The sequence below is a fragment of the Delphinus delphis genome, chromosome 17 (genome assembly GCF_949987515.2).
Source record: "Delphinus delphis chromosome 17, mDelDel1.2, whole genome shotgun sequence".
NCBI lineage: Eukaryota > Metazoa > Chordata > Mammalia > Artiodactyla > Delphinidae > Delphinus > Delphinus delphis.
The window spans coordinates 75,389,565-75,416,864 of record NC_082699.1 but is presented as its reverse complement, the minus strand read 5'-3'; positions in this window follow the sequence as shown (position 1 = coordinate 75,416,864).

Below are 27,300 nucleotides of genomic sequence, written 5' to 3'. Positions count from 1 at the left end.
AGTTGATTTGCCCACAGACCACAGCTTAGTCTTCTGCAGCTTTTTCAGAATCACAATACAAACGCAGAGAAAGTCCATAAGACCTGACGAGCGCATGCGTTCTGCAAAAAAATCTAAGCCCATGCCTGGTGGGCCTGAACCTCATCTCTTCTGAGGCATCAGAAATCGGGTTTGAATTATTTGTGTGTAGGTGATATGTTTCCTAGATTTTAGGAGTTATCATGTAAACGTATGTTCCGAGATCCCTTTACAGCAGTTTTTTGTTTGTTTTGTCTAGAAGAAACAGGCCAAGCAAAGGGAATTAGAGTGAACCCTGTAATAAAAGGGGTCAGAGGTGTGTTTTCAAAGATGGCTTGGGGACCAAAGCACCCCCTTGCACAAGTGGTATGTGAAGGTGAGGAGTTTAGAGGGAACACGAAGGAAAGTCGATCTAGAAATGTTATTTTGTGGAGAAAATCATTTTTAAGAAGCAGGTAGTGTGACCAAAGCATTCAAACTAGGGGACAAAAGGGACAATCCCAGTGTAAAGTGGAAGGACGTAGTGAGGGCAAGGATAAACTTTAGAAGGAAAGGTGAGTGTTTGTAAACGTTCCTCAGTGGAACGTGGACAAGAAAAGGAAGTCAGTGATTTTTCTAAGAAAGCTGTGGGTCCACCAGGGAGAAAACTCATCCCATGAGAAAGAATCAGAGGCCGCTGGACTCTTGACTCAATGCACAGCCTCGGGCACCAGAGGAAAGACTTTTGAGAAAAACATATTGTCCGGCCTAGGTACGGATCCAGCCTCAAGGGCATTCATGTGGAAACAGAGCAGTAAGAGAATAAAAGTAAGTTGTTTTATTAAAAAGTATTGGGGTAATGGGTACATGGCCTTGGTGATATTTCTTTCCAGACAAAACACAAAACAGAAGAGGACCTTGGCTTTCCACTTCAAGCTGCTATCAGACAGATGCCTGGAGAAATGGCTTGTTTGTATGGGGAACATTCATGGAAATAGCAATCACCTGTTTGTGTGGGAATCATCTGTGTTTATACATCTTCCTCATCAGACAAGAAACGTTGGAGTAGGAGCTGTGCCCGGTTCATCTCTGTATCGCACAGAGCACACGTTCGGGAAATAGGCACTGAATCATTTGCTGAAGGAAAGAACCAGGGAGCGGAGGTGGACTTGTAAAGCGGCTCAGGGGTTGGTTTCCTGGGAAATGTTAATTCCACGTGCTGGATATATTCAGAGCAGGACAGACGGACAGAGAATTGATCTTGCTGGTTGTCCTCTACAAAAAGGAGGATGGTTGGGTGTTTTGACAGACACGGCATAGCTGTTGGGGGTGCCTCAGTGGGCCTCTGCAGTAGACAGATTGACAAGGGAAGGAGATGAGCTTGGAAGGCCACGTGCTGTGGGCAATTGGCAGTGGGCTGCAAGGATGAGAGCCTGTGGCCACTGACGCTGGGGGCTCTGTCGCACATCACACAGCTGCGGTTGCAAACCATGTTTCCTGATTTTTTTTTTTTACATATACATGTATCTATTCTTTTTCAAATTCTTTTCCCATTTAGGTTATTACAGAATTTTGAGCAGAGTTCCCCGTGCTTTGGAGTAGGTCCTTGTTCACTATCTATTTTAAATATAGCAGTGTGTACATGTGAATCCCAAACTCTCAATCTGTCCCTCCCCCCTACCTTTCCCCTCTGGTAACCATAAATTTGTTCTGTGTGTCTGTGAGTCTGTTTCTGTTTTGTAAATAAATTCGTTTGCATCATCTCTTTTTTAGATTCCTCGTACAAGCGGTATCACATGGTATTTGTCTTTCTCTGTCTGACTTACTTGCAGCAATGTGGATGGACCTGGAGATTATCATCCTGGTTATTCCTTAATCCATTCAATTCGTTTTTATTCGTATATGAAACTTGAGTGCTACCAAGTGAACTAAGGATGAAAGTTACAGGCTCCCCTTTCGGTCTCATGTTCTGCCAAATGTTTTTTAAAGAGGTAAATAAATTCCAATCAAAGTGTGATTCACTCATTTCTTTGATACATATTGATTGAGCTGCAACTTGGATTCAAGCTCTGGGCTTCATGCCGGGATTACTACTGAGGCCAGCCCTCCCCTCGCCCAATCTATCATTAAGCATACTCGCTCATGGATTTCGTAAAAGATGTGATGATGTTTCGATACAAACACAGGGACAACGCAATTCAAGTGCAATGCTAATGTCTAGATCACCCAAGTGGAATATGTACCAATGGAGCGAAAACTCAAAGGAAGGGCAAAAGGGCTCTGTTTTATTGCTCTTGATAAGACCTTAACCCATCTGCAGTTTCTTCATGCTAAGCAGCCTGGTGGAAGGATTTCACCTTCAAGATCAAAAGACAATTGGAGAGTTAGGAGCGGGGATTGCGGGTACGAAGGACGAGTTGCTGACAAAGAGCAAAGTTTAAATAAAACATGTTCGGTGGAGATGAATCAATACTTTATTTGTTAAGGAGAAGTAAAAGTACAAAAAGGCTTGTACAGCAGAGCATAAAAAAAGTGAGAAATCAATTCTACTTAATTCAGAACGCTTGAAGAGTCACCTATGCCATTATGTATGAATAATGCAGAAACAGAAATTTATTGCAGACACATATTGTTTGGTTTGGATTTACTACGGGCCCTCATTTGACCTAAATCCTGTAAAAAATGATATCCAACTAATTGAAATAACATTTTTCAAGTAAGACAATGCCTCTGGGGTATTCTTGATGTGAACCTGACATAGAATTTAGCGGATGAAGTCTCAGATACAATTCATTTAAATAGTGTGATGTTACAGCACGTTAGCTAGGATGAGTGAGGGTCCTCTTAGCTGTTCTTTGTCACAGGTTAGGGGGGAACCAGAGCAAGGGAGCCCTGAAGATGTAGATGACTGCCTTTCTTCCTGTTGGTGTGAATCATACGTAAGCCAAGTCCGTTATTATTTTCTGCAGCTTACAGGACAGCCCAGTGGACACTGTCAAAAGCAGTAAACCTAGGAAGGATACAGTAAGTCCGTGACGAAGGGAATACCACTGCTCCATAAATAGAGTATGAGGGAAACACACAAGTACTTAGTTCACTGGCACAAATTTAGAAACGAGGAACGTGAGGATTAAGAGCTAAAATGATTGGGCTTCCCTGGTGGCGCAGTGGTTGAGAGTCCGCCTGCCGATGCAGGGGACGCGGGTGCGTGCCCCGGTCCAGGAAAATCCCACGTGCCGCGGAGCGGCTGGGCCCGTGAGCCACGGCCGCTGGGCCTGCGTGTCCGGAGCCTGTGCTCCGCAACGGGAGAGGCCACGACAGTGAGAGGCCCGCGTACCGCAAAGAAAAAAAAAAAAAAAAAAAGAGCTAAAGTGATTAACTTAAAGTCGTTCAACCAGCTAGCATAGAGTTTGAACCCAGATGTATGACCCTTCCTTAACTCAATGAAAATTCTCTCCCGTATACTGTTATTCTCATGTTTTGTTGTGGTTGTTTCTTCTAATACTATTAACGCTGTGCCTTCTATTACGAGCAGCTATATCACAATGCTTTTCTATACTATGTTAAAACCTGTCCCGAGACCTTGACTGATCAAACACTCATATATGAAGAAAGTGAAGTGCAGATGGCTAAACTGACCTATGTCACAGAGTATATAACTGGGCTAAAGTTCAAGTGCCCTCCAAGAGTGCCTTCTGAGATGAGGATGTACACACAAATCACCTGCACATTGTGCTACAATGCAGGTTCTGATGCAATAGGCCTAGGAAAGGACCTTAGAATCTGCATTTAAAATAAGCTCCTAGGTAATGGCTACTACTGCAGACACTGCTGTTTAAGTGACAGTGACCAAAACCATGCTGTTGAATGGGACTAAATAGCCTTTTGGAAAGAATACAGTAAATTCTTGAAATCATACTATTAGGAAAACACAAAACACACACACAAAGTAATACAGAGTAGCTGTATTAGTCAGGGTTCTACAGAGAGCTAGAACCAATGTGATGTATGTGTGTGTGTGTGCCTGTGTGTGTGTATACGTATCGAGAGAGAGAGAGAAAGAGAGAGAGAGATTTATTATGGGAAATTGGCTCACACAGCTATGGAGACTGACAAGCTCAGGATCTGCATAGTGCTGGCAAGCTGGAGACCCATGAAAGCCAATGGTTTTGTGCCCATCTGAAGACTAACAGGTTCCAGAAAAAACAATGTTTCAGTTTGAGTCTTAAGGCAGGAAGAAACCTATATCCCAGTTCAAAGGCGGTCACGCAGGAGGAATCCCATTTTTCTTGGGCAAAGGGTTGGGCAAGGGTCAGTCTTTTTGTCTTATTTAGGCCTTCAACTGATTGTATGAGGCCTACTCACATTAGAGTGGGCAATCCGCTTTACTCGATCCACTGAGTTAAATGCTAATCTAATCCCCAAACATCCTCACCGGAACACCTAGAATAATCTGGATGTCTAATGGCCCCGTCAAGTTGACACATAAAATTAACTAGCGTGATTTTGATGTTAATAATTAGACGGGTGAGATTCCGTGCAATTGTCTAGAATAGAGTTCTGAAGGTTTGCTTCTCAATTAAAATCCTCCTGGTGTTGAATACATTGACTTAATATGGATGGGAACATAAATAGAGCTGGGTTTTCTAAGAGAGCAGCAGAAATTCCAAAATTCTCTTGGTATGTCTGTGTCCCTCTCTTTGACCTTATTTTGGAAGAATGAGTCAGAAAAGTATCCTGGCTGGCTTCACAAAACTCCCTCCACCATCCCAGCTCCCTCGCCTTACATGCCCATCTTTCAACATCATTTCACCCTGCCCTTCACAACCAGACACATGGGATTGACAGGAACTAACTTTCAAGAGTTTTACTGCACTTTGTTCTTTCAGCCTTCCAGAGTACTAAAAACTGATGCTTGATTCATTGACTGAAGAGTTTTAACCCTCTGAAGGCAGTTAAAGTGCAGGTATCAGTTTCCTTCATAAGAGCTGGATTTCCAGGTGGCTTTTCATAAACGACAGCATGCTGAGGATAGCACACAAAACAGGTAAGAGATGGCGCTATTCTCATAGAATGACTGCATCCTCAGGTGACAGGGTTTGGTACTGAAGTGCAAAGTGGCAAGACTTGGCCACAAACACACCTTAGTCCTAATCCTGGGTCTGCCATGTTCTAGGTGTGTCACCTTGACTTCATAAACCTCATCGATAACATGGGAGTAATAAAACCAACACAGAAGAGTTATTTTAAGTCTAGAAGATTAAAATACAACCCCAATGTCTGCACATAACAGGTGTTCAATAAGTCGTAGCTACCATTTTATTTACTGTCAGGTGCCCACCCCTGCCAGGTGTCAGGTGCCCACCCCTGCCAGGTGTCAGGTGCCCACCCCTGCCAGGTGTCAGGTGCCCACCCCTGCCAGGTGTCAGGTGCTATGCTAAGAAACGTGAGTAAAAAGGTGGACATGAAGCTTAATATCCGGATTATTGGCAGGCTTGGTAAATTCCCATTACATCAGATAGAATTTAAGGTGGTGTTCTAGATCTAGGTCTAGAAGACTTCAGAAGCTTCTTTGGGACTGGATGTTGCCTGGTTCCCATCACAAAAATGTGCCCCCGACTCTCAAAGATGGATTACGTCAGACTTTGTCTGCCTAGGATCATGTTTTTAACATTTTCACATTGCATGTTTGGGTCTTGGCAAATCATTTCTTTAACAACAGTTGTATTCCTTTTGCCAAACGCAGGGGATGGGAAAAGGGGGGTGATCAGAGGATCTAATTCAGTGTATATATAAAACTTTTTTCATTATCACTTCTCCTAAGGAGGCTTTTAAGACATTGTTTTCCTTACTCGCCCTCCCCCGTGAAATTTTAATACCACAAATATGCTATATCTCAAGCTATGCCGTATGTGTATATCTGTTCTTTATACATTAAAAGGGAGAGATTTTTTGGTCCCCAACCCAGGACCAATATTTGCCCTCTTGGGGGTGACATTGCTCCTGTTTAGAAGGTGCGATCACAGCATGTACTCACTGGATCTGGAGGGAGAGAAGAGGCCACTCATTGGATCCAGTACCACTGGGGTTCCCCATCAATGGGGGCCATTGATGGGGAATTCACTACAGAGGAAGGCAGCCCTTCCGTTTTGGAAGGCTCTGAATTCTATAAAGTCATTTCATTCAGGAAGAGGGAATAGATAGGATGCCATCTCCTCAGGCAACGTAGGGGAGGAAGAGCTGTCCATCCTACACTGGTAAATAGGAACGGAGCCTGTTCTCCATGAGAATTTTATATCACTGAAATCTGCACACCGTGAATAGTGCAATGTCGGTTAGGATCAGCTGCCTCTAAGTTTCCCTCATCTACAGTCTGAGTTGTGAAGAGGAGACACACGTCACTTGCTATTATCATGTAATAGTGAGATCTGCTCAGTGGTGAAGTTCATGAAAACCACCTGGGTTTAACAAAGGTCTTTCAGGTAAAAGCAGAGTCAGCAGGCGAGGTGGAGCTGGAGGCGGGTGGGAAAGATAGATTCTAAGGCGAAGGATACATCGTATGGTTTACAAGCTCTGCAGCAGAAGGGATCCTGGGCAAGAGTTCAAAATGGCTGTGATAGACCCAGTAGCGGGGAAGCTGGTGTGAGCATCTTTACCCCAGGGCATTGTGAAACCATTGCGGTGGCTTAAGCCAGTGTGCGGGTTTGTGACATGATTAAATTCTCTTGGCTGGATCATGTAGAACAGATGGAAATGAGGCAAGGGCGAGGGGGAGGGAGGGCTAGCAAATGGAGAACAAAGTGCAGCTAGTCCAATTAGGAGAAAATTGCAGGCAACCAGATGAGAGAAGATGATTACACAGACCAGGGTGCTTTCGTGATGGAAAAAAAATCATGGGAAGTATTGAGAAGGTAAACTTAATAAAACTGCTTGAGCGATTGGGCGAGAGGTGAGAAGAGGCGATGCCATTGTACCTGTTTGCTTAACTGGATGGATGGAGGTGGCGTCATTCCTTAGACATGGAGAGGGCCAAGTTTAGTATGAAGGATGTTGAGTTCGTTCAACATTTTCAATTCTGGATGACGCTGACACAATCCACCAGGACATCATGAGGAAATTAGCACTGCGTGCCGGAAGTGCAGAATGGGGTCTTGGCTCTACGTAAAGATGTGGCTTTGGCCTGTGGCGCAGATGCTAACTGCTGTCACCCTCAAAAGGAGAGAACCTAGGAGAGAGTCCCCGAGGCCCCAGTAAATAATCAGCAGTGGGGGATGGATAAGACTGAGGCAAACATAGAAGCAGCTTAAGAACTAGGAGAAAAATCTGAAAACTGGGGTGTGATAACAGCAGAGGGAATCGATATTTCCAGTGGAGGAAGTGATCAATTGGGGCAAGTTCTGCTTAGGTCCCGGGAAGCATGAGGACTGAACAGTTTGGGCTGCGAGTAATGACACACCAGCCATTGGTAACTTTGAGTGCAGACACACTGAGCAGCGGAGCCATGTTTACGAGTGATGCGAAGAAACGCCCATTCGAATCAGAGTGGGAGGGAAGCAGTCGGGTACCCGAGTGTAGGCAACTCTTTAAAATAGCCTTGGGCTGGGAGAGAGGTTCTCACTGGAGGTTTATGTGGCATCAAAAAAAAAAAAAAAAAAAAAAAAAGGCTTTATGAGGCTTTGAACCTCTCTTTCCAAGGGAAAAAAAAGAAAAAGAAAAATAGATTCCAACTATACGGCATTCTGGAAAAGGCAAAACTATGGAGACAATCAAAAGATCAATGGTTACTTGGAGTGCGGCGGGGAGAGGGGAGATGAATACACAGAGAACAGAAGTTTTTATGAGCAGTGAAAATACTTTGAATGACATTATAATGATGGATATATGTCATCATACTTTTGTCCAAACCCACAGAATGTACAACACTATTCATTTCATTAAAGTGAACCCTAAGGTGAACTGTGGACTTTGGTGATTATGATGTGTCAGTGCAGTTCATCCTTGGTTTTGTTAAAAAAATAAAAATAAAAAGGTACCATTCTGTTGATAATGGCTATGCATGTGAGGGGACGGGGTACATGGGACATGTCTGTACCTTCCTGTCTATTTTGTTGTAAACCGAAAACTGATTTTTTAAAAAAGTTTCCCAAAAGAATTAACACTCAGGGTAGACATTTTTGGCAAAACTTTTGTTTCACTCATATATATGTAGACATATTATATACGTGGGTGTTTGTTGGATTGTGATGTAAAATGCATTTTTTAGATCAAAAAGGTTTGCAGGCCACTGTAGTTAAGTCACACTGGCAAATAAAAGCACAAATTAACCTCCCCCCTAAGAAAAAAGCATTTATGGATGTTTGTTTTTAAAGTGGGGAGGTTTCAGCACGTTAAAGCTGGGAGGGAGAGGCGGAGGTTAGAGGGAAGGGCTGAATACAATCGAGAGAATACCGGCAGTGTTTCTGTGAAGGCTGACAGAGGAGAAACTCCAGAGCATAGGTAGAAGCTTGCCCCCCTGTAATGGAAGAGCCAGACCCTCTGCTATGTAGGGGGTAGCTAAGAGGGATTGCAAATATTTCCTAGAAATAGAAAAGATGGTCTGCTCTCTCTGAAATGAAACCTCAGTCCCAATCTGAAATCTTGGCCCAGTTCAGCCCCAGCCTGAAGGAGACAACCCCATCTACACCGCTCTCTGTCACACCTCTGTGCCAGAAACTCTGTGGGGTACCAGGGTTGCCATCACCCCAGCTTCCCCAGGAAACTCTTCAGCCCTCGTGGCCACTAAAACCTTCCAAATGAGTATTGTGAAAACACAGAGTGGCAATTAGCGAAGGAAAAGATGCTCCAGTGAACATGAGCTAAGTGGCCTGTAAACGAAAGTATAATTATACCAAACTTTTTTTTAATGGAGGCATACATCATTATCCTCTAGCTAAATTGTTCAGTGATCCGTCCGCCAGAGCAGGATGTTGAATTTATTACCTATGCAACCATTTTATAAAGCATTGTCCCTTTCATGGGGCACAGAAGGTCTTCTTTTCATTAACTTCCCGGGCCTGTAGCATGTGGTAGGGAATTGGTTTGGCTCCAGACAGATCCGGGTTCAAATTTGATGTTATCGCTTACAGTCGATATAATCATGGGCAAATATTCAAACTTTAAAAGAATTTAGATTTCTTTTTAGTAATGAAGGTATATCATATAGCTGGTGTGGCAGCTAAGGCTTTCCACTTAGATCATGGCACACAGTAGGTGCCTGTTAGAGATAAAACCATTCCAGAAGGTATTTGTTCCAGAGACTGGTAATTGCCTAAAGAGCTTCTATTCTAACTTCTTTCTTACTGACAGATTCATAGTTTTATCCAGGGCTGTAATAATCCCAGTTAAAAAACACATATTTCTGCCTTGTAGTTGGGTGTATCCACTGAGATATAGGTAAAACATGATGTGGAGAACAACCTGGAAGCTCCTTAAAAGCCACTGACCTGAGAGAGGATCAGCTCACACACTTCTGCTCTCTTTTCTCCTTTCTGAAACATGTAGGTGATGACTGGATTTCTAACAGTCATTTAGAAACACAAAGGAAAAATGACCTCCATCCTCGAAGACTGCAAAGCTATCATATCATCCCTAGGCTTCCTAGATCCTAACTAAGGTTTATACGGGACTTAAGTCCCATAATGTTAGGTTCCTGATGCAGAACTGAGAGTGTTACTCCGTTTCCATCACTACACCAAACCAAATATGCCCAATTTCACTGAATTTCTCAGTGTAAACTGAAAAAATAAAATCTTATTGTTTCCTGTCTCTGTGCCTTTAAATAGGCTATTCTTTTTTTTTTTTTTTTTTTTTTTTGCGGTATGCGGGCCTCTCACTGTTGTGGCCTCTCCCGCTGCGGAGCACAGGCTCCGGACGCGCAGGCTCAGCGGCCATGGCTCACGGGCCCAGCCGCTCCGCAGCATGTGGGATCTTCCCGGACCGGGGCACGAACCCGCGTCCCCTGCACCGGCAGGCGGACTCTCAACCACTGCGTAAATGGGCTATTCTTGATGCCAGAATATCCCTTCTTACTCTCCCCACTCTCCACAAGGAGGCAAATTCTTACTTAACTTTCAAAATATGGGTCATTGATACCAACTTTTGTGAAGATGTACCTCACCACACACCCATGCTACAAGTCACATCGTCCTTGGTGTCTCTGTATTTATAGGAGACTTTACTATAACCCTATGTCATAAAAATCAATTAAACTTTAAACTCCTCCAAAACTCAAGGAAAAAATTATGTGTGAGTGTTTGTTCTGTTGAGGGCCTCATGTTAAACCTCTCTCTCACACACACACATTTATTTATGTATAAATATGTATATATGTGTAAAAACACATTATTTGCATATATGAGCACACAGGTATAAGTGTGTATACATAAAATATTTATATGTATATGTGTGTATACTTGCACATGTGTAAAATCTAGGGCCTAGATTAACATCTGTTAATAAATGAATACACAGTTCTTTTAAGGATATAAAGTTATGGAAATGAGAGTTACTCTTTTTTCCCTTCTCAGTTAGAAAATTTAATTCCAAGTTCTATTTTGAGAGTCTGAGGGTATGACATGTAGCAATAGTTAAATGACTCAATTTGGTTCTTGCCTATAAAATACGGGCTAAAGAAACTTATCATTACAACCAGAACCTTGAAGGAACTGTTGTACCAATGATAATCCTACCTACGTGCTTATCTTCTTTGACTAGAAGATGAAACTGGAGTTCCATGTTCAGTGATGAGAACACACATGGACCCAGAATCAACATGGAGGCCCATGTGTCAAGTTCAGGTGAGCTTCATGACATCATGAGGCAAACCATGCTGTACGAGTGTTGGGCTAAAGCACAGCAACGTGAAGTTCATGCCCAGCGCTCAGGACGAAGAACCTAAATTCTAGAAGCTACAAAAGCTGACAAGCTCATTCTCATCAAATCCAATAACAGTGTGTCATAGCTCTGAAACCTGATGTCCCTCTAAAAATAAGGCCTGCCAAAATATGGCAACTGGGGAGTGAGTCTTGTGATAGCCATTTGTAGCTGTGACCAAGGGGGCGGTAGGTGAACTCACACAGGTGGCCAATTCCAGCGCAGGGACACAGCCTGCTGGTACTCAGAAAACTGCAGGCTTTGTTGTGCAGCTCTGGGGCTGTCCAATGCAAAGTATTCTAATACACACCAGCACCCAATTCACCCAGTTAGGAGTTTTCAGAATTCATCTCCGGAATATCATAATGGCAGTGACCCAGAGGTGGGCCCAGAGCACAGTGGAAGAGAATGGGAGAGCCCATGATGCTCTCTCTTTTTTGTTAAATGTATTTTTTTGTTTTTTTAAATTATTTTTTAACATCTTTATTGGAGTACAATTGCTTTACAATGGTGTGTTAGTTTCTGCTGTATCACAAAGTGAATCAGCTATACATATACATATGTCCCCATATCTCCTCCCTCTTGCATCTCCCTCCCACCCTCCCTATCCCACCCCTCTAGGTGGTCACAAAGCACCGAGCTGATCTCCCTGTGCTATGAAGCTGCTTCCCACTAGCTCTCTATTTTACATTTGGTAGTGTGTATATGTCAGTGCTCTCTTGATTTGACTTAGCAGTGCATGTGGCGAAGGAGGCGTGCTCCACATAGCTCTCAAGAGGCTTTTAGCAAGTAGCAACCCGCATTTACACCACTGCATTTTCCCACTGGGTCGTCTCTCAGTATCCTTAGGCTGACTTCCTTACACACCTGTGGATTTGTCACTGCTCCCTAAATAGCACATCTCGAGTTTTGCTCTGGTGCCCACCTGCTTCTGTTCCTCTCTACTCTTTAAAGTCTGCCACAGTGCATTTAGCTAATTCATCCAGGGAAATTGTTAACGATACATAGACTTTGAGGCTTGATTTTCCTTTCTTCTGTACTTGTAATCCATTGCTTCTGTTATTGTTCGATAACATATCAGAGCATGGGGCTAAAGTATGAGTTCTGAAATCACTCTGATGGGTTTTTTACAATATTTGCAGCACTGTCAGTGCAATGAATAGTATTCATGACTCTGCTGATTCCTACCAAGGATAAACAGTCCCTTGGGAGATCGAATGGCCTGTCACTGAAGGTTGGGTGAGATGATGTTTAGGTCACAATCGAACCTGATTTTTTAAAACAGTTTTCTCTGTGTAAATCTCCAGTTGCTATTTTATTTTGTACAATATGCTATTAATCAATGGTGCAAATAGGTATTAAGTTTAACAACATTTGAAAAGGCTGCTGTGCTTTTGTGTGCCATTCAACCAGGAAATGCAATGGCTTGGAAATTGTAGAGATTGTGATTTGACAATCCTTTGCACATCCATCCAGTGTAGGTATTACCATTCTTCTTCTTCTTCTTCTTATATCCATTTAGAAATTGCTGCCAGGTGTGGGTGAGCACACTTGTTCTTTTTTGTGTCCTAGCAACAAATACGGTAGAGGACATTAACCTCAGTCTAGGAGGATGATTGGTTGTATCTCATGTTTACCAACGTAATCTGCAATCCCAGCTCTTGTCCTAACAGCTATAAACTTGACCTACATCTGCCAATGAAGCCGTCATATGACACTTTCTCATGGGTTCATGGTATTGTAAGAAAGAACTAAGAAGCATATCTGGTGCTGACACCTTTAATACTATCTCCAGTTAGAAGAGGATGTAGTGGTGTATCTATCCTAAAATCAGATCCAGGACCCTATGGCAGAATTAGATAAGCCACTGATTGAACAAGATCAATGTTTACTGAAGGATTGAGTTAGGAGTGTACCTGGTTAACGATTTCCAAAAAAAGCAGAAGTATTTGGTAACTATATCTGGTAAAGAGGTAACTAAAGCAAGTAACTTCCCATGGGGTACAATTATTCAGCATTTGCCAGACATGTTGAAGCATCTATCCTTCAGACACTGGTCTATTCAGTGGGTACAGAGATGAATAAAATAGAAACAAAATCTCTTTTCTCATGGACTAATTATCTAGTGGAGAAGAGAGACTGCATTCAAGTAAAGGGAAAAATATATATAATTTCAAATAGGGATGCCTGCCATGTTGTTCTTTCTTCTTGATATTTACAGTATACATGGCCAATGGATTTGATTTTTCTACAAACTGATCCTTTGAACAGTGCGAAGGGTGAAACATAGAACGTGTTAATTATATATATTTTTGAGTGAATGAATGCATGAACGAAGAGCTATTTCTAGATAGTACCCTAAGAACAGATTTCTCTGTACAGCTTAATAGCTACCTCTTTCAATTTAAGACAGAATCCAGCATCTTTTTGTTTGTTTGTTTTTCCTTGAATAAGCCAGTTATGTAGCAAAACAATAATAGATGTTTTGCAAAATAACTACAACTCTAGGAACCCTAGGAAAAAACAAAAAAAATGCATGCAGTAAGTGGAGGCGAGGCTAGGAGCAATGTCTAGAGGGAGGTCACGTGAACACTCTGGGAGGGAGTTTCCCTGTCCCCCTGCATGTATAGGTTGACTTGTGGGGGGGTTGGCAATATTTATGAGGACCTTTAACGATTCTTCATTCTCATGGGTCCTTCAGCTCCTAGAGAATTCTGGAATTCTGGCATTTCTCCATAAGTAGATTGGCTTCCTCTTTGGATTATCCATATGCCCCATGGGGAAATCATACAATTTTAACATTGATTCACCTTAAGAATGAAAATATAAACAAATAAGTATTTATAGTGTACATTTAAAGCCTTCACTTAATAAACTTGGTTGTGGAACAATAGAAGTAAAAATGGATAAAGGAAAACAGTCAGGGATGGGGATATATGGGGTGTATGGAGCAGAGATTCCATTTAATGTAACCCCACAGTTCTTCAAGCTCTATCCACAGGCCAAATCACATTTCAGGTGTTCAAAATGACCAAGAGTGAATTTTTTTTTTTTTTTTTTTTTGGCTGCGTTGGGTCTTCATTGCTGTGCGCGGGCTTTCTCTGGTTGTGGCGAGCGGGGGCTACTCTTCGTTGCGGTGTGCGGGCTTCTCATTGCGGTGGCTTCTCTTGCTGCGGAGCATGGGCTTTAGTAGTTGCGGCATGTGGGCTCAGTAGTTGTGGTTCCTGGGCTCTAGAACGCAGGCTCAGTAGTTGTGGGGCACGGGCTTGGTTCCTCCGCAGCATGTGGGATCTTCCCGGACCAGGGCTCGAACCCGTATCCCCTGCATTGGCAGGCAGATTCTTAACCACTGAGCAACCAGGGAACTCCAGTCACGAGAACTTATTGACCCTAATTGTGAAGCTGAGAAAACAAGGCTAAACTCTCTAGAATTTCTTGTTTGGATGACAGTCATACTAGGAATCATCCTCATGGGTAATAGCTTATTCTGTATTTAATGGAGAGTTGGAAGTACCTATAGGACACCAATTTGTTGATTTATTGTTAACTAGAAAGCACTTACTAGAAAAGAGTAGAAGATTGGAACATGAAGATACAGATTCGTCTGGGCAATTGGGTGGTATTTGGGAGGCGATAAAATCTTTCTGAACAAATAAATGTAAATGGGATTCAAAGAGAAGGCAGTAGGGTGGACAGCTTTTTCAAAGACTTCGTTGCTGTTAGTAAGAAGCAATATAAGATATCAACTGAAATGGAATGCAAAGAATTCCGAGCAAGAATGAGGTGGAAGTCACAGGAAAGGGAAAAATAATGAATACTGTGAAACCCTGAAGGATCTGAAAGAGTATGTGTTTAAAGACTTAAAAATTATCAATGTCAGTAAAATAATTCATGAAGCATTTCATGGGTTTCTGTCTTGAAATTGTAATTATGCTTAGTCATGCAAGCTAGAGGCTTGCTCACAAATGAGCCTTTGAATCGGACAGCCATCACTCCTAATATATTCTTAGTGTTACTACTTTTACCACTACTATTGAGCACTTTGTATAAGTCAGGTGGTTTTCCTTGGTAGTATATCCGAGTGTCTTCAGACTATCACATATTTATTATAATTTCCAGTTGAGAGAGAAGCAAAATGAGATTCACCAATTTAGATAACATACCCAAATGTATTCAGCTTGTATAGGGAAGGGCCACCATGAGAATACAGGTCTGCTTGATACCCTAGTTTATACTCTTTTGACTACTTACACTGACTTTCACAAGATACCCATGAAAGAGACAGATGGGAAGAGTGGGTGGTGGGTGAAGATACTGCAGTAAAAAAAGGGGAGGAATTGAGGGAAATAGTTACATGTGACTTTTTATCTTTTCATGAAGCAGGAATGTAAATGATGTCTATCATCTATAGCCCTAAAGTTAAACTCTGAAAAGGCGTAACTCTTATGTCATTAAAAATGCATCATCTTTACCACTCTGAACACATGTACTGTTTATTAAGAGCACACGGCCCAAGGGATGATAGAAATGACACTACTTCGGTAGCGATTTCTACAGGTATTTTCTGCAGCAGGGCATGTGATGTAAATGCAGACATCTGAGCCTGTCAACACTAATTTTCAAACACTGTGACATGGGGCTTTGAACTTTCTGCTTTCGTGAAATATCATTCCACTCAAAGTCAATATTAGTTAACGATAAGTTATTCTCTTTGCATTTTTTTTTCCGGCAGGGCTACAATACATACTCTCGGGCTGAAGTCCATGCCTAAAACTGTTTTTTCCTGAAAGCAATTGCCCGTTTAATCACTGGCGATATTGTTCTCTGCTTGAGTAGGGTATAGTTATTACGCTACTCTTCCTGATGGCTTTATTTAACACAGCAACATGTTAGCTGTAAAAGGTAGTCAATAGAGCAGATCAATATTTATGATGTAACTTACAGGACAGACATACACACAAAACAGAAAATCTTTAAGCTGAGGATTGGGTACTAGGTGCCTAAGAAGGATAGATTTCTGCTAAGATGTACCTTTGAGATTTGATCATGCTCTCAGGAAGCAGGACTAAACATATTTGAAATATTTCACTTGTACAACTATGCAAATCTAGACCAATTTTCATCTAAATACAATCCTAGAAGATTTTGTATTTGTCTTAGAGATTTGCGGTCTCAAAAGGTACAGTTTTTCTCCCTAAGTCACTCTAGAATTTAGCCTTAAATTTGCTTAATTCCAAAGTCTGTGCTATTTCCACTTTACCCTAACACGGGCAGTGTGAAACTACTGAATTAAAACGTTGGCTCATTCATATATTCCTTCTAGGGACAGCTTTCGGCAGAAGTTAATTAACAGCATGCCTGGCATCTATGGGCACAGTTCTCTAAAGGTAATTACATAGGGGAGGAAAGAAAGGGAAAATAAAGAAAACTGTGCCAATGAAAGGTCACGTTCATTTCTACATTTATTTTTCACGAACTATAGTCACAAGCACAATATCTGGAGACCATGAAAGATTTTCCAGGAAGAAATTGCCACAGGTAAAACGCGTCCTAGGATCAGACAGAGGGAAGGGTTTTTGATTGGCTAGTGGGCCTGAAGATTGAGTGTAATCTATAGACAAATTTAACAAGGCAAGACTAATTTAGAGATAAGGAAATACCTGTTTATCAACAACAAGAAGTATATTTTAGAAGGCAGGGGCGCTTTATAGATACTAAATGAGCTACACAGAAAATGTAAAGTTGCTCAAGGTTCAATGACCTTTCCAATAGCAGCAGCTCTCATTTGAAGGGGTTAGAGCAGAGGCAGAAGGACCCATTCTTTCTCTGTTCCAATCTCTTTCCAATCAAAACATCTACCCTTGTGGGCTAGATGAAGGCTGTTCACTCCAGCCTTGCCAATGGATTTAGGAATGCCTTCTTACTTGCTGTCATGCCTCTTCTGAAAAGAAAAAAAAAACAAAAAAACAAAAAAAAACTAACTAAGGGCTTCCCTGGTGGCGCAGTGGTTGGGAGTCCGCCTGCCGATGCAGGGGACGCTGGTTCGTGCCCCGGTCTGGGAAGATCCCACGTGCCGCGGGGCAGCTGGGCTCGTGAGCCATGGCCACTGGGCCTGTGCGTCCGGAGCCTGTGCTCTGCAACGGGAGAGGCCACAGCCGTGAGAGGCCCGCATACCGCAAAAAAAAAAAAAAAAAAAAAAAAAAAAAAAAAAAAAAAACTAAATAATATTCTGCAATGAATGCAAAAAAATAAACCTTTATAACTTTGCAAGGTAAGATACCTGCCCTGAGTTGGCAAGCTGCCCTTGAACCCATGGATGATTGAGATCCTACATACTCGCATTTCCGTATCTTGTCTCGAATATCAGTCAGGAGCTCCTCTTGAGATGTGAGTCTGCTAATGGGGGCTGTCATGGAGGAGAGGTGAAAATGAATGACTGTAGAGTGCCTGCTATGTCTGCAGGCAGACAAACTACATACCTCATATTACAGAAATTGATGTAGCACAGTTCATACCGGCCTTGGACTTTTCGAGACCTGTTTTCAGAATCAGATTCCAATTGTGTGAACTTGTGCAGTCTCATTAATTTCTTTTAGTATCAGTTTTTCATCTCTCAGACAATTATGATACCTGAGTCATATGGTGGACATGACCTTTAAGCATATATATAAGATGCCTACTTGGTGTCTGTATAATAGCAAACACATTGCATGACGTTATTATTATTATCATGTATACTTAGCCCTCTAAAACACAGTCTCCTTACCTGTAAAATGGTGAATAAAAGTACCTACCTTGATTCTTATAAGAATCAGGTGAGTTATAATATGGAAAGCCTTGACTACAGAGCCTGGCATGCAGTAAGTACTATTTAAGTGTTAGCTATTATTAATGTTTTAAAACCTATGTCATGTAGGTATACTACAGTCAGCTTAGAGAGCAGAGAAACAACTCCCAAAGATCTGAAACAATAACCAGTGAATAACTAGTCATACCCTTTAACAGTCCTGACCTCTAATTTCTGGGAGAAAAAGAGATGTGGAGAGTATGACAAAAACATGGACCTGTCGTGGGCAGCCTGTTCTCAAAACCTCCACCTTCTGGCATCCATGCCCTTGTAATCCTCTCCCCTTGAATGTGGGCTGGGCCTCCTGACTTAACTTTCATATACAGAAGAATATGGTTGAACGAATGAAACGTTATTTCTGAGATTAGGTTATAAAAAGACCGTGGCTTCTGTCTCGGCTGCACACCCTTTCTACTGAACCACACACTCTGAGGGAAGAGAGCTGCCCTGTCTTGATGATGCTCTAGCAGCCCTGCAGAGAGGGCTATGTGGTGAGATATGGGGACCCTGTTCTAACAGCCCATGAGGAGCTGGGACTTGCTAAAACCCTGCGAACCAGCTTTGAGGTGAATTCTCAAGCCCCAGCCAAACCTTGGTGGGACTGCAGCTCCAGCTGCCAACTTGACTCGGAGTCATGAGACACCCTGGATAGGCATCACTCTGGTGTAAACTGTTCTGCTGCTGCTGGCGTGGCTTTGCTTTAGAATCACGGAGTTTTATTTTATGGATAACCTCTTGAGGTTATCCATAAAATGCACAGGGCATCTTTTCCCACCGATAGATATCACAGTGTCTGCAGGGCCACATGACTCAAATGGCCAGGCTTTGATCTGCTGCAAAGCCTTTTACTACCCTTAGCCCCATGTGAAGCTTTTAGCCTTCCATCCTTCTAAACCATTCAGAGAACGGGCCTGAGCAGTATTCTCAGAATCCCCTGGGGCCTGGGAACTCAATGTGGACCAGGCATTGTGCTTTCTTTTTCATGGTGAGAGGTATGAAATACAATGATTTGATCTCTACATTGGATAATTGGATCTCACCGGAGTGATTAAACTTCACTGGTGCAGTAGGTCCAAGAATTTCTGGAGCATTTCTCTCCACTCTTGGGAGCTCACGTGTGTCACCAAGACCTCCAATAAACTTGTCACTTCTTTTGCTCATTTATCCCGATTAACATGATGTCTTTGATGTAGTAGACAAATGTGATGTTTTGCAAAATATGTAGGTGACCCAAGTCCCTTGAGAGTGTCTTATGACAGAGAAGGTGAGAGTTAACATTTCCTAGGGCAAGACCATAACTATATACAATTGCTGGCTCCATATGAATATGAAATATTTCTGGGTCTCCTTCATTGTAGGGATGGGAAAACTTAATTTGAGATCAATACCTTCATACCATGTACCTGATCTGGGTTTGCATGGTCTATAGCCAAGATACCATATTGGAAGAGAAACTACACTTGAATCTACTTCTTGTGTGAGTTTGCATCAGTCTCTGTAGTCCTGCAGGATCCCACTGTTTGTTTATTAAATGGGAGTATGATAAAGGCCACAACCCCTGCACTTTTGGTTTTGGGAGTAGCACTAATTTCCACCATTCCTCCTATGATGTTATTTTATTTTTTTTGTACTATCTTGACCCAAGCAGGACAGTGTCAGAGGCTCTCACCTGGCATTTCCCAGGACAACAGTTACTAGATACCAGAGGCTAAGGTAATGAGGTTGGGCTTCTGCCAACTATCAAACGTGTCCTATCCAGTTTGTTATATTTTTAGGGACAGGAGAATGATCACTGGGTTGGTTCATGGACCGAGTGTGTCCCCTGTGAGCCACAACTTGGTCAGAATTCTGTTTATTACCTGGCCTGCGTCCACTCCCCTTCAAACAGGGGACCTGAGGACACTTTGAGTTTCTAGGGATGAGTGTCAACAAGGATACTGTCTCCATCAACCTCACATGTCTGGAGATGAATTTCTTCTACATGTACATTTCTGTAAGTGACTAGAGATCCCTTTGGGAAATGACTGGAGAAAGCACTACCATATGGTCCTGGGAAAGACTGTCCATAAAAATGCCCTGACCATGTTCTGATAGGCGGTTGATAAACAGAGTCTCTTTAGAGGAATCACAGAGCAAAAGCTGGCAACTAATTCAAGCCGAGTCCTTTCGAGTCAGAGAGGTTGGGCCTTAGTGCTGAGCCTGCCATTTTGTGGCTACATGAAGTTGAGTCTGACTTTGCCTTTTTTGTAAATCGACAGTTATTATATTTGCACCATTAAATGGAATAGTGGATTAGAATGATGATATATAACCACCACAAGGGTCAGTAAATGACAAGTACCTTTTGCAAACAGAGATTTAGTATTATTGTCTGTATTTCACCTCTTATCACCCTGACCCCCCTGATGAATTCAATGGCAGCAGAGGGTCAGGTGTAGAGAAGAACATCTGGGCCAAGGCTCAGACGTAGAAGACTGGTTTTCTAGTCCAGATTCTGCCACATGTGTCTCTTACTTCCCCTGTGTTATTTGTTTTTCACACAGTATTTTTCTAATATCTAAAAGGAGTTATGTATTTCCGAAATCCCTTTAGGTCCTCAGCTTTCATTTTCTATCATCTGTAGAATAAGGATAATAAAGCGAATCTCACTGCATTATGAGGAATCAAATAAGGTCACGTATGGGAAAATATTTTATAAGCTGTAAAGTTTATGGGACTTTGTAGTGAATAATAACAACAAACAGGATTGTAATATAATCCTTTAAAAGTGAGATCCCAGGCTTAGTTCAGCAGTAAATACAAACCATACTTGCACCTAAGGACCCTTATTCTCTTGTGGTTTCTCGCGTCAACCTCTCACTAGGACGACCATCTCTCTTATCATTTGTATATCAGCCTTATTTCTCTCACGTAGAACAGTTGACAGGGTAGGAGGAGGTGCAGATTCCAGGCACGCCTCTCACATCATAGGTGAGAGGTGTCCATAAATAAGCACATTATCTTTGCAAGCCTCTGTTTTGTGTTTGTAAAATGAGTGATTTTCAGGGGTCTTCCTAGCTTTCATTTCACGATAGGCTAGATTTGAGTTTTCTCGGGTGGAAGAAATACATATGTTTATGTGATAAAAGATAACTATATCATCAGTTCCACATAGCTTTAAATATATCTTGGATAATTCTATTGAAAATTCAGGTTGTTGCTAAAATTGTCCGCTATTTATTGCTATTCTATTACCTTGCCTGGCCATAGGCCATAGGATTTATATGACACGAATCTCTTAGTGTTCACTGCAACCTGTCGGGGTAGGTATGATTTTTTTCCAGTTAATGGATGAATAATTCAGCTGCGGAGGAATCAACCAGACTGACTAATTTTACATGAGTTTTAAATTACAGAGCTAGGAGCTAAACCAAATATTCTAACTTTCCAGGATCCTGATTTTCTAAGTCAACACACTAAATATATATTCACTTGACAAATTAAATTCGACAAAGCATTGTATTGGTCTACAAGCATCCCAAGGTCAAATGTCTGCAGAGGCCAGACGGGTGACCCACATAAGTAAAGACTTCCCAGGACATCTGCCCTTGGAGACATCAGAGTCTGCCACTGTCTTCCAGAAACGGCTGCCAGGGGGAATCAGGGTTCACTTTTCCCAGATCTTCCAATTGTACTGAGAAATCAGAACACTGGATTTAATTTCTTTTAATTAACTCTCTAATTTTAAAATGTTGGCAACAAATTTTTTAAAATAAATACGGTATGTCCCCAGACAAAACACAGCCAGTGACCTCATGCTGTCAGTTTGCAAACTCCGATAGAGAAAAGCGTCCTCACTAATTCGAACAGGGTCATGTTTTACTTTGTATGGAGCTGTGTGGAACCTACGTGAAACTATTAAATGACACAAACACAAGTGGCGGGATACAATCGTAGAACAACTTTATTGTTTGTGGTTCCTATTATTCCTGTACATGTGTTCATGGGTTGAATTTTTCCCCTGCCCGCAGATGAAACTTTGACTAGTTATATGACTGCTTTAGTCACTTCTTTAAAAAAAAAAAAAAGAACTCCTAGGTCGTTTTAAGGTATAAAATCCATAAACTGAAATATCGAGGCCTATGTAATACTCAGTACTCAGAATATATTTTGCAGCTGAGACTTCCCCTAAAGAGCCCTCACTCCCCCACACAGCTCTGCCTCCAGCTGGAAGGATGCCTGCGTTGAGATGGTGAGTGAGGTACCACCTTCTTACTTCCCTAATCTGGAGCTGCTTCTTCCTCCTTTTGGTAACCAGTGTTTGATCCTGTGGTTGGTGGAATCATGATCCCCGAAAGATGTCTACGTCCTGATCCCCAGAACCTGTGAATACGTTAGGTTACATGGCAAAGGAGAATTAAAGTTGCTAAGCATCAGACCTTAAAGTAGGGAGATTACCCTGAAGAATCTGGGTGAGCCCAGTGTAATCACGTGGGTCCTTAAAAGTCAAAGAGGGAGGCACAAGGGCAGAACCAGAGAGACGGGAGGTTAGGAGAGATTTGATTTGGCTTTGCTGACTTTTTTTTTTGCGGTACGCGGGCCTCTCACTGCTGTGGTCTCTCCCGTTGCGGAGCACAGGCTCCTGACGCGCAGGCTCAGCGGCCATGGCTCACGGGCCCAGCGGCTCCGCGGCATGTGGGATCTTCCCGGACCGGGGCACGAACCCGCGTCCCCTGCATCGGCAGGCGGACTCTTAACCACTGCGCCACCAGGGAAGCCCAATCATGATGCTTTTTAGCTTCAAAAACTCGGTGGTAGACTTTCTTCCAAAACCAGCCCTTCCTCTTGCTGCTCCATCCAGCTCCGCACTGTTCATTCTCTCCGGCGACACTCAGACACCAGTGGTCCCTGGCTCCAAGTAAGGCTTTTTAACTTGACTTGGGAGAAAGGAGCACCTTCCTCTGTGGTGAGTGAGCAACAGTCACACTACAGCTCCCTCCCCAGAATGATTCTTCAGAATCCATCCCTTGCATCCAGTTTCCATCACTTTGACACTCTCGTGGGGGAGGATCATTTAACAGCATCTAACCAGTTCTCAGAAACATCATTTGAAAAAGAAAATTGCATTTGTCTAGTACCTCATTTGGGGATTTGCCTCAGACAAAACTTCTCACATTGAACATCATGTGACAAACCAAGGTTGGGATTTCTGCCTGTGAATCAGTTAATTGAGGAAAGAAAAAAAGCAAGAAAAGGAAAAAGAAACCTCTCACCTAAACATTCTAGATAAATAGCATGTTTTCCATTAGTTTTTCTGTGTTACTGCTTCATCGCTGCAGTTTTTCTTGATAGCATGTTTGTGATAATTGAGGACATGAAATCTTTGGCAACATTCCCCAGCTGAGTTGGCTGCATTTTCCTCCGACTTCCTGTAACATTTTACTTAATGTTCACTTTAAGGAGAGTCTAAATAAAAGATTTTGAAATGCCTAAATTATAAATATGCATTTAACAAATCACTTGAAGTTAAAAAATTAAAATTTTCTAAGTCTGGATTGTTGTGGAAAGCTACAAGTTAAACATTTTTGTGTACATAAGCAACACCGCAGATTTCATTAAAAAGCAGATTCTTGCGCCTCTCCACCTACAAGGTCTGGTTTTGTAACTGGAGTGTCCGGCCCAGGAATCTTCACGGTACCTGCCATGTTCTCCTTTCCGTGCTAGGCACGGCCATAGTGATAACTTCTGTTACTAAAAACTCTAAAATCATCAAGTGTTTTATCAAGGTCTTTAAAGTCCCTGCTGTTGTTTGCCCAGTGTCTATGTCAAGGATAATTACCGTTGACTGGAGGGCTCTGGGATTTACAGTACAGGAGGTAATGCCTCAGAACTTTTCAAGCCATTAACATTTTCTTCCATTGGCATTAAAGCCTTGGACTCTATTCTGCATCTAAAGGTTGTTATCTCTGACACGCCTTCAAATTTTAGAGGAAGGACACTTTTAGTTTTTACTTTCAGTTTTAATGTCAGCCTCTTTCCCAAGGATTCATAATTTGAGTCCATGGTGATGAGTTGCCATGACTCAGTGGCAGGATTTCCATTTCTGTTTAATACTGGCCCGCAGTTTATTAATCCACTCAAGATGAATTCTTTCCCAGGTGGATTTTCTAATCTGATCGGTGGTTGCCCTGGTGGTTTTGCTATCTGTATTATTTCAAACATTCCTAAACATGTTGGATTTTTTTAAGGTTAAATCATTTTAAAGGGAGTTGTGGTCCCTACCTCTCCTCCATAAAAAATGATTTTCCCATTGGAACCTACGTTACAAGAGGTAAAAATGACTTAAGAGATGCCTCTACTATAGTCCAATTTGGCTTCCTTTATTTTCCCAACATTGAGGCTGCAAAATTAGGGTACAGACAGCATTTCTCTCATGTCCAAATAGCAGGTGTCCATGAGTCTGAGGAAGTGATGTCATTTGCTCGTGAGAAGCTTATGTCAATATCTGCTTTCCTTCACTGTCCCCACCCAGCCCTGAGGAGGCTGGAACTTCTGTGAGCCTCCCCTTCATTACACAGATATTTTATTTTAAAAAAAAGAAAAGAAGGAAGGGAGGGAGGAGAGTGGGAGGAAGACGAAATATTTTTATCATCAGTCTGACACTTGTTCAGAAGATGCTTTTTCTGTTGTTAAACCAACTTTCTCTGTGACATTAGTCAAGACACACTCCCTCTGCAGTTATTAGTTTCCCTTTATATTAATTAGAAGAGTGAGGACAGTTTTAATGAAGGCTTCTCGAGGCCCTTCCCAGGATAAAATTTCTCATTTGCATTTTACTTCACTGGCCATTTTACTTTCTAACAGCAATTACGACGGCGTGTCTTCTGAATATCATGGAACAAATGCCAACTGCAAATCCTCTGACCTCATGAGCACATCCTTCTAAGACAACAAAGATGGTGCTGGGACAGACCACTCATACTGTTTGGTCATGATGCGGCCACAGTGTTCTCCAGTTGAGCCTCCCTAGCTCTGGAAAAGGATTAAGCATGTTTGGATATTTTTTTTTCTTAATGCCTATGATTTGTCTTTACCCAGTTATGAGCCACAGGGAGAGTCTAGGTGGAACGATGCTTTGGCTATGATTTTCCCTCCATCACACCCGTGAGACATTGATTCTCTGTGAATCTGCTTTAGAAAATGCCTGATCGCTCAGCTAGTTTGCAAATATACTCAGGAAGGGCCAAAGCTAGTTGTGAACTCATCATACACTCTGTGCTGGGCATTCACTAGTGACCAAGACAGATTCAGGCTCTACCCTCATAAAGTTCATTGTGATGTGATTAAGGCAATGTAATAGGGAAAAGGGGAAATACAGAACTGAGAGGCTAGGAGATGGAACTGAAACCCTCCATCTGATCCAGGCTTACAATCTGGACGAGGTGCTCCAGCCCTGGATATCCCTCTATAAAAGCGTTCTCCTTCCCTTGCCGTGTGGGGAACTGCACATGGCTAACCGTGGTTGCAGACCCTGAATTTAAATTCTCTGCTGATCCCCAATAAACCCATCTTTGCAGAGTAAATATCTAGAAGTCAATGTGTTTCAGGTCAACAAGCACTAGTTATTTTTTCTCAATGTTGCCTATTTGGTAGGGAATAAAAATACATTTTTCAAATGTAAGTTATGTTTACTTTTACTAGTTAAATTGAGAATTTTTACTACTTTTAATATAAGATTTTGTGCCATGAAATTTTAATTGTGTGTGCGTGGATTTCTTCTTTGCTCATTTTATTATTGGCATACTGTTTTTCTGATTTATTAAAGCCCTTTAAAAATATCAATTCTATATCTTTCCTTGAAAATATATTTCTCTTAATCTGTTGTTGGTTTTAAATATTTTATGTCCTTTTATATATACCAATTTTATAGTTTTATTAGATCAATCCTATGTACATTTTTCTTTATGATTTTCCCCCATGGTATTTTTCTTAGAAAGGCATTTCCCATTCTGTGGTTAAGGTTATTTATCTTCCTCATAGCTCTTTTAAAATTTTTATTGGTAATATTTTAAACTTGAAATTACATTAGTAGATACTTGAATTAAGTACCTGATGTTTTCTAAATAATTTACCAGTTTCCCTAGCATTATTTATCAATAAATCCATCCCATTTCTCAGATTTGACATGCCATCTTTTATCATAGAAAACACTATGATACACACACACACACACACACACACACACACGCACACACACTGTGAGGTGTTTCTGCATTTCCAAATTTGTCCCTTTGTTATATCCCATTTTGAAGCAATTATCTTGCTCTTGTAGACACTTAGGCTTTTACTATTTGGGAGAGCCTTTAAAGTTGTTTCATTGTTGCTTGTTTACTGCTTGTTTTGTAAATAGCATGAGTTTAAAGGTGACTTAAAAAACATGGGGCAGCTGACAGGACTATGCCTCATTTGGTGGGATTTGATGTCTGCTTACCAAGTTTCCAGTTCCAGGGAAACTGGAAAAGTGGATTGTTGAGGAGATCTCTCCAAATGATAAATAATGGAAAATGATAACTGGTGGATGGAGGGGAGAGGGAAGATGCAGAGCAAGATGAGTCTGGGCTCTACCTTACGTCTTGATATGACATTGGTCAAGCTGGAGAACTGGACGCCGGGAAGGGGCTGCAGCAGAGTGGACTGGGCAGCCTTCCATTTTGACAGAACACCAAGATATGTAAATTAGCCACAGTCCATCTTTTCCTAATGCCACTAAGCTGTCACTTTCTGGAATTATCATCATTATTAAAATCATAATGGTTTTAATGAAGGTGTCATCCATACCGACACTTAGAAAATAAAGTGTGCTGATGAGTGAACTGGAAGCTTAGACTGAACTTAGCAAGATGCTCCAGGAAACTTCAGGATGTCCTGATTACTTCAGGAACTCTCGGTCAGCCACGTGACTCACTGAATTCATTTGTTTAGCATCAGAGAGATTTATTTGGATTGACACCAGTCAGAGCTCCATGGCTCCCAGGCAACCCCACCTCAGCTCCACCTCTCTGCTTTCTGAAGAAGCAAATAGACCAAAACTTCCATAAACCCAGTTACAGGTGCTTTCCAACTAACCGCACAGATAACATACACAGACACCAGGAAACTGTAAGTATGAAGGGATTTATCTGATTGAAAAAAGAGTTCAGACTCACTTTTCTCTACAATTCATAGAAAGCGAAGAACAAGCCGAGTGGTGTGTGTCTGGCAAAATTCCAGGCACCTTCTGATCTCCCGGTTACCGCCAATGTTTGTAGAAAAGAAACATTTATCGGGACGGTTGCATTCTTGGCTCAAATATGCAAAAGTGCTACCAGATTTCTAACTCAGTTATTATGCAAAATAGACTCTTAAATAATCATGTTTCTCTTGTATGAGGGCCGCACGGAATGCTATGGAAGGTACAAACAAGGCCTCATGGGCTTGGGTTAAAAATATGAAAGCTTACCTTCATTGTTTTCTCCTGCAGTCTTGGGCATTTGAAGCTGAGTATTTTACTCTCACTTAGGTTTTAG